Genomic DNA, 9,006 nt, shown 5'->3' with positions numbered 1-9,006 from the left:
TGAAGAAAAATCCTAAAAATAAAAAATGGCAAATCCAAAAGGTGGAAGGAAAAAACACAAAAAGATCTAAAAAGAAACTCACCAAAACTAAACTAAAACAAAAAACAGAATACCACAAGAACGTTACCCGGAATCGACAAGAGCACACAGAACACTAGGGCAGGGTGCCAACATACAAACACAGAGCACAGAACTGAGGGAAACAAAGGGTTTAAATACACTCAGGGGAAACAAGACACAGGTGCAAACAATAATGGGGGTCAAGGGAAAAACACAGGGACAAAAAGCACAATGGGGACATCTACTGACAAACAACTGGAACAACCCTGGCCAAATCCTGACAGAATCCCCCCCCTAGGAACGGCTCCTGACGTTCCTACCAGCTCTCTCAGGGTGGAGGACCCTGAACTGACGAATGAGGTCAGGGTCCAGGATGTCTCTGGCAGGAACCCAGGAGCGCTCCTCAGGACCGTAGCCTTCCCAGTCCACCAGATACTGCCAGGACCGCTGCACCCGGCGGGAATCCAGTATCCGGTGGACGGTATAAGCCGGCTGGCCTCCAATGACACGAGGCGGAGGGGGAGGTCTGTCTGCCGGGACAAGGGGAGAAAAAACAACAGGTTTTAACAAAGACACATGAAATGTGGGATTAATCTTAAGGGATCTGGGTAAGTGTAGGCGATAAGAAACTGGGTTAACTCTCCTGGCAACCTTGAAGGGACCGATGTATTTTTGGGACAGCTTGCGAGACTCCACCCGTAGAGGTAAGTCTCTTGTGGAGAGCCAGACTCTCTGGCCGGGGCGCAGGGTAGGCCCGGGACGGCGACGTCTGTTGGCTTGTTGTTGATACCTCTGTGAGGAACGCATCAGATTAAGACGGGTCTTCCTCCACATAAGCCGACAGCGTCTGACGAATCTCAAGGCTGAAGGCACACTGACTTCTGCCTCCTGGTCCGGGAACAATGGAGGAGCATAGCCAAACTGACACTCGTGCGGGGACATACCAGTGGAGGAGGAGCGCAAGGTGTTGTGCGCGTATTCGGCCCAAACAATAAAGGATGACCATGTGGACGGGTTGTCACGAGTCATACATCGGAGGGTGGTTTCCAGCTCTTGATTCATCCTCTCTGTTTGGCCGTTGGACTCCGGATGGTACCCTGAAGATAGACTGGCAGAAGCCCCCATGAGTTGGCAGAAGGCCTTCCAAAACCTTGAGGCGAACTGGGGACCTCTGTCAGAAACCACATCTTGAGGAATGCCGAAGACTCGGAACACATGATTAATTACCAACTCAGCCGTTTCCTTGGCAGAATGTAACTTAGTCAGAGGGACGAACCTGGCCGCCTTTGAAAACCTGTCGATTATGACTAGGATAGTAGTATTGCCATGGGATGGAGGAAGTCCAGTAATAAAGTCCAATGAGATATGGGACCAGGGTCTGTGGGGAACAGGTAAAGGGTGAAGGAGTCCTTGAGGGCGGAGGTGAGAAGATTTGCCCTGGCAGCACACGGGGCAGGCATTGACGAAAGTGGCAACGTCTTCTCTTATGGTAGGCCACCAGAACTTACGCTGGATGAACTCCAAGGTGCGACCTACGCCCGGATGACAGGTGAGGCGAGAGGAGTGCCCCCACAGAAGGACCTGAGTCCTCACTGCCTTGGGGACAAACAACCGATTGGCAGGGCCTCCTCTAGGGTCCGGTTCGCTAGCTTGAGCACGTCTCACGGTATCCTCAACTTGCCACGAGATCGGAGCCACAATCTTAGCAGCAGGAAGGACAGGCATGTCCGTGTCATCTCGAATGGCAGGAGCGTAGACTCGGGACAGGGCATCCGGTTTGAGATTCTTCGACCCGGGCCGATAGGTGAGGATAAACTGGAATCGATTGAAGAAAAGAGACCATCTAGCTTGTCTAGAGTTCAATCGCTTCGCCTGCTGGATATACTCCAGATTTTTGTGGTCCGTAAGCACTTGAAACGGGTGAGAAGCCCCCTCGAGCCAGTGTCTCCATTCCTTCAATGCCATCTTAACCGCTAGGAGTTCACGATCCCCACATCGTAGTTCCTCTCAGTCGGGGTAAGCCGGTGTGAGAAGAAAGCGCACGGATGAAGCTTCTTGTCTTCACCCCTCTGAGACAGGACAGCTCCGACACCAACCTCTGATGCGTCTACCTCCACCACAAATGGTTCATCCGTAGTCGGTAGTATCAGGATGGGAGCAGAGAGGATGCGCTGCTTGAGTCCTTGGAAGGCCGTCTCAGCTTCTCTTCCCCAAAAAACCTTGCATTGCCACCTTTGGTTAAAGCTGAGAGAGGAGCTGCCACCAAACTGAAGTTCTTGATGAACTTGCGGTAAAAGTTTGTGAAGCCCAGGAAACGCTGAACATCCTTAACGGATTTGGGGGTGGGCCAATCCGCTACCGCCCCTACCTTCCTAGGGTCCATTTGGATTCGACCGGGTTCCACTACAAATCCCAGGAATTGTACTCGGGATGAATGGAATTCACATTTTCCGGCTTAACGTACAGATGGCTGTCCAGGAGGCGTTTGAGTACTTGTCTGACATGCTTAGTGTGTTCTTGAAGGGAGCTCGAAAAGATGAGGATGTCATCCAAGTAAACGAACACAAATATGTTAAGCATATCCCTAAGCACATCGTTTATGAGCGCTTGGAACACCGCTGGGGCGTTGGTCAGGCCGAAGGGCATCACCAAGTATTCATAGTGACCAGTAGGCGTGTTGAAAGCGGTCTTCCACTCGTCACCAGGTCTGATCCGCACAAGATGGTATGCGTTCCGCAGGTCAAGCTTAGTGAAAACAACTGCTTCCTGGAGCAGCTCAAGGCTGTGGCCATAAGGGGTAGCGGGTAACGGTTACGGACGGTTATGTCATTGAGTCCCCGGTAGTCGATGCAAGGACGTAACCCACCGTCTTTCTTGGCCACAAAGAAAAACCCTGCTCCCGCCGGGGAGGTGGATGGACGCATGAGGCCTGCTTCCAGAGAGTCCTTGATGTAGGTATCCATAGCAGCTCGTTCGGGTGGAGATAGGGAAAAGATCCGACCCCTGGGGGGCAAGTGCCCGGAAACTGGTCGATGGGGCAATCGTAAGATCTATGGGGTGGTAGCATGGTGGCCCTCTGTTTGCTAAACACCAGTTTGAGGTCATGGTAACACTCGGGAACTCGGGTCAGGTCGATGGATTCTAAAGACTCGGGAGTAGAACTCGGGAATTCTGGAAAATACAAGTAGCTTGGCACGTAGGACCCCACTGCTTGATAGTGCCCACAGACCAGTCGATGTGAGGGTTATGGCTGTGAAGCCAGGGGTATCCAAGGACGAGAGGGAACTCGGAACAGGAGATCAAATGAAAGTTCATCAATTCCTGGTGTTGTGAAACTGAAAGTCTCAAGGAGGTAGTGACATGAGTGACAAGTCCAGATCCCAAAGGGCTTCCATCCAATGTAGTAACCCTCATGGGGTCACTTAGAGGTTCAGAGGGAACGCCATTCTCCTTCGCCCAGACACCATCCATGAAGTTACCTGCGGCTCCAGAGTCTACCAAGGCTTGAAGGTGAAGCTTGTGGTTGTCCCAGGAGAGGGTGACTGGAATGAGCAGACGGGAGTTGGACGGATGGGAGGAGGTTATGTTTCCCGTTACAGTTCCCCCGGTCTGTACGGGACAGGGCGTTTCCCTGGAGCCCGGGACACGTGGAACGGAAATGGCCCGGTTTGCCGCAATATAGACAGCGTCGCTCCCTCATCCGGCGGTCTCTCTCAGCCTGGGAGATGCGTCCAATCTGCATGGGTTCCGGTGGAGCCAGTGATGATAAAGGTGGGAGCTCGGAGCTGGGACTGATAGGGGCTAGAGGTCTACGGTTGAGTTCTCTCTCTCTCAGACGCTGGTCAATGCGTGAGGCCAACTTGATCAGGGACTCGAGATTGTCCGGTGGTTCCCGAGTGGCCAGTTCATCTTGGATAGTGTCGGAAAGGCCTTTCAGAAAGCACACCGTGAGCGCCTCGTTGTTCCAGCCACTCGCTGCTGCTACCGTGCGGAACTGGATGGCATAGTCCGTCACGCTGCGCCAACCTTGATGGAGAGTCAGGAGCTGTTTGGCTGAGTCAGAACCACTGCTTGGGCCTTGAAACACTCGTTTGAATTCCTCAGCAAAGGCAGAGTAGCTGGCACAGCAGGAACTATGGGCATCCCACACAGCAGTAGCCCAGGCCAGGGCTTTTTCCGACAGCAGGGTGATGATATATGCGATCTTAGACCGGTCGGTGGGAAACGACGAGGGTTGCAGCTCAAAGGAGAGAGAACATTGAGTGAGAAACCCTTTACAAGCACTTGGATCACCTGAGAACCGTTGGGGAGGTGGAAGACGAGGTTCAGCCAGGGGGTTAACTGCCATGGGTACGTGAACTTGAGGTACTGGGAAGGGAACTGTTGCCGGGGTAAGTCGATCAGACATTTGCTTAATGGAAGTCAGCATCTCCGACAGAAGATGAGAATGTCTTGCCATTAAGGCCTCTTGCTGAACCAGGGCGGCTTCGTGGCGTTGGACAGTCTCCTGGTGGTGGGACAGCGTGGCAAAAAGGTCCTGGAAACTGGCTGCCTCTGGGTTCATTTTTGGCTCTGTGTTTCTGTCAGGACCCGGTTACGAACCTGGGTCTCCGGAGTGCGAAACAGTCACTTAACCAACTGAGCCACGAATAGACAGCAGAACCCAGAAGATGAGGCAGACACAGCAGTACTTAAGACGGTGTATTTAATGAAGAAAAATCCTAAAAATAAAAAATGGCAAATCCAAAAGGTGGAAGGAAAAAACACAAAAAGATCTAAAAAGAAACTCACCAAAACTAAACTAAAACAAAAAACAGAATACCACAAGAACGTTACCCGGAATCGACAAGAGCACACAGAACACTAGGGCAGGGTGCCAACATACAAACACAGAGCACAGAACTGAGGGAAACAAAGGGTTTAAATACACTCAGGGGAAACAAGACACAGGTGCAAACAATAATGGGGGTCAAGGGAAAAACACAGGGACAAAAAGCACAATGGGGACATCTACTGACAAACAACTGGAACAACCCTGGCCAAATCCTGACAAGAAGGTGCTCTGGTCAGATGAAACCAAAATGTAACTTTTTGGCAACAATGCAAAACGTTATGTTTGGCGTAAAAGCAACACAGCTCATCACACTGAACACCCTATCCCCACTGTCAAACGTGGTGGTGGCAGCATCATGGTTTGGGCCTGCTTTTCTTCAGCAGGGACAGGGAAGATGGTTAAAATTGATGGGAAGATGGATGGAGCCAAATACAGGACCATTCTGGAAGAAAACCTGATGGAGTCTGCAAAAGACCTGAGACTGGGACAGAGATTTGTCTTCCAACAAGACAATGATCCAAAACATAAAGCAAAATCTACAATGGAATGGTTCAAAAATAAACATATCCAGGTGTTAGAATGGCCAGAAAGTCCAGACCGGAATCCAATCGAGAATTTGTGGAAAGAACTGAAAACTGCTGTTCACAAATGCTCTCCATCCAACCTCACTGAGCTCGAGCTGTTTTGCAAGGAGGAATGGGAAAAAATGTCAGTCTCTCGATGTGCAAAACTGATAGAGACATACCCCAAGCGACTTACAGCTGTAATCGCAGCAAAAGGTGGCGCTACAAAGTATTAACTTAAGGGGGCTGAATAATTTTGCACACCTAATTTTTCAGTTTTGATTTGTTAAAAAAGTTTGAAATATCCAATAAATGTCGTTCCACTTCATGATTGTGTCCCACTTGTTGTTGATTCTTCACAAAAAAATACAGTTTTATATCTTTATGTTTGAAGCCTGAAATGTGGCAAAAGGTTGCAAAGTTCAAGGGGGCCGAATACTTTCGCAAGGCACTGTATATACACACACACATATATACATTAGATATATATACATATATATACCGTATATGTCAGATATATATGTACACGTCAGATAATCAACAAATGAAAATGTGTTAGACTCCACCACCTGAACCAGTGGAATGTGATACTGCGTACATATATTTGCTTTCGCACATCGGCAATTCAAAACCTTTAGCACTGTGCTCAGATAAACTAGTTTCTATCCACACTGGGTAGTCTAATATATTTTTTTGCTGTTGTTATGTCTGCTAGCTATTTCGTGGTGTCAATTGAACCGGCTATCTGGGAAAGTTGGGGAGGGGAAGGTATTCATTTAAAAAAAAAATGTTTGATTTTTTTACCCCAGATACAAGCGTATACATACAAACAACAACTTACAGACGCACACAAACAATGGATGCATCTAATTTTCCCAGACCTGCATGATCACACCCCCATCCCTCGGGCCTGCATTGTTGTTTGCCACTTGGCCTTACACTGAACCCATTCGTCTATCTCGGACGCCAATGCTATTTCAATATTTCAATAATAAGTCATTTCATTTTTCCATTGTGTTAATGATGGCGGATTGATTTGATTTCCAAGTTTTAATGTACGTTTTTTTCAAGATCAGTGGGTATGTCTTGAAATATGCAGACGGACAGATTCAAATAAGTTTACATTGTAATAGTTCTGACAGCCGACTTTCTTGCTCCGCCCATAACTTTTGGACTTCATAGCATGGATTATTCAATCATCATTGGTTTTACACTTAAGACGTGACTCTGCTGTTGTGCTGTATAATTTGTGAATTTTGTCTCTTGTACAATACATTCTATACATTAGTTTATACTAGATTGTAACGGCTTTCTTTAGGTGAAGGAGAGTCGGACCAAAATGCGGCGTGGCTATTGAGATTCATGTTTAATTAAAAAAAAAACTAAACACAAACACTACAAAACAAGAAACGTAACACGAAAACCGAACCAGCCTATACTGGTGCAAAGTAACACATACACAGTAACAAGGACAATCACCCACGACACACTCAAGAATATGGCTGCCTAAATATGGTTCCCAATCAGAGACAACGATAAACACCTGCCTCTGATTGAGAACCACTTCAGACAGCCATAGACTAAGCTAGAAAACCCCACTAAGCTACAATCCTAATACCTGTGAAAAACCCCAAGACAAAAACACACCACATACCAAAACCCATGTCACACCCTGGCCTGACCAAATAAATAAAGAAAACACAAAATACTAAGATCAGGGCGTGACATAGATTAAGAGTACTTTTTTCGTTAACTGTAATTTCAGTAGTTATACTCCAACTCCCCCCCCCCCATCTTGTGCCAACATCAGCTCTTTTTAAGTCTTGGTTCCAATAGTTTATTAGAGATTGATAGAGATTGTCAGTTGGATATGCTCTCTACAAGGTTTTGTACAGTATATATTCCGTATCATAGGAACATCCTTTTTTGACTCAAATAAGACTCCCTCAAGATTGTTTTGGTGTCCAAAGGATTTCAAATTTTGTGATATGTAACCTTTAAGTTGCGTGCATTAGAAACTATATACATTGGTCAGTCCAAAGTGTATTTTTATTCTGTCATGGAGCTAAATGGATTTCCTGTTACCAAGTCATTTATGGTTTCTAATCCTTTAGTTTTCCATTTGGACCAATTTATTCTGAAATCCTATCCAAGGATTGTTCCATAAGGTTGTATTTTTAGGGAGTGATGTTGGTTCTTGTAGAATATGTTTCGTTTTCTTCCATATTATTATAGTGTTCTTAACTATGAAGTCGTTAATGTTCTTAGGGACATGGGTATGCATTATGTATCGAACAGAGATTTGGAAAATCTATTCCTTCCTTAGTGCCAATTATAGTGTCTAGCATCACAGCAGGGGGGTTGAGTTTCCATAAGTTATAGTTGTTAACCTCCTCCCACAGTGCTAGTAAAATGCTAATCAGCAATTATCTATTATTTCCAATGCCAAGGGCTGAGGGTAATGTATTTCCTCTGGTGCTGTATTATAGACAAATGTGGATTCAGTCGATTCAGTTCTGTCAACAGTAATGAACATTATCTCTTTGAATGGTAATAGTGTGTTAACAAAGTCCATGTGGGCTTAATGCATGTTTTTTTAAAACATTTTTTAAAATGTATTTTATTTAACCTTTATTTTATCAGGGAGTCATACTGAGACCAAGGATTCCTTTACCGATGAGCCATGATAAATTACTTAACAAATACACATAACAAAATATAAATACAAAATGCATGCAAAAAATGCAAGAAAAACAGTCATAGAAAACAAACACATTCACCAGTAATAAGGTCCTTTCCCTAGAGGCACCAGAACATTAAAAAAAAGTGTTCCAATAATAAGATGCGACAAAACTAAGATCTGATTGACCTAACTCAATAGAGGTCAAAGGGATTTCCAGAATGAGCCATCCCTGAGACCGGATGTGGTAACTCGTATGTCTAAAGTTTAGTAAATGATGTTAGGTACAGTGGGACTTTTTGTAAAAGAGCTGTTGGAATGAAAACCTAGCAGTGTATCAACCTATATGACATCAAAGAGGGCCAACCAACTTGCTGGTAGAGAATACAGTGACGAGTACTAAAAATGTCACACGTAATAAAGCGGAAAGTGCTATGATAAACTGCATCCGGTGGCGCTAATGACGTGGCTGCTGTGTTCATATAGATGATGTCGCCATAGTGGAGGACCGATAGGAACATCGACTGAACAATCTGCTTTCTACTATTGAGCGAGAGGCAAGACCTATTTCTACAGAAGAAGCCCATTTTTATTCTCAACTTCTTCACTAACTCATCAACATGCTTTTTAAAAGACAGCTTTTCATCCACCCAGATGCCCAGATATTTGTAAGCACAGTGTCGCATATACACCCTCTCTGGGCTCTAGGTAATCAGGCTGCTGATTATCCCGCACCATTGTCTTGCGCACCTGCACCTCATGATACTCACCTGAACTCCATAACCTACTTGATTATCTTCCCTATACAGTGGGCTAAAAATGTATTTAGTCAGCCACCAATTGTGCAAGTTCTCCCACTTAACGATGAG

Source organism: Oncorhynchus masou, chromosome 5 (genome assembly GCF_036934945.1).
Source record: "Oncorhynchus masou masou isolate Uvic2021 chromosome 5, UVic_Omas_1.1, whole genome shotgun sequence".
NCBI lineage: Eukaryota > Metazoa > Chordata > Actinopteri > Salmoniformes > Salmonidae > Oncorhynchus > Oncorhynchus masou.
The sequence above is the reverse complement of the archived record's forward strand: the minus strand, read 5'-3'. Positions refer to the sequence as shown.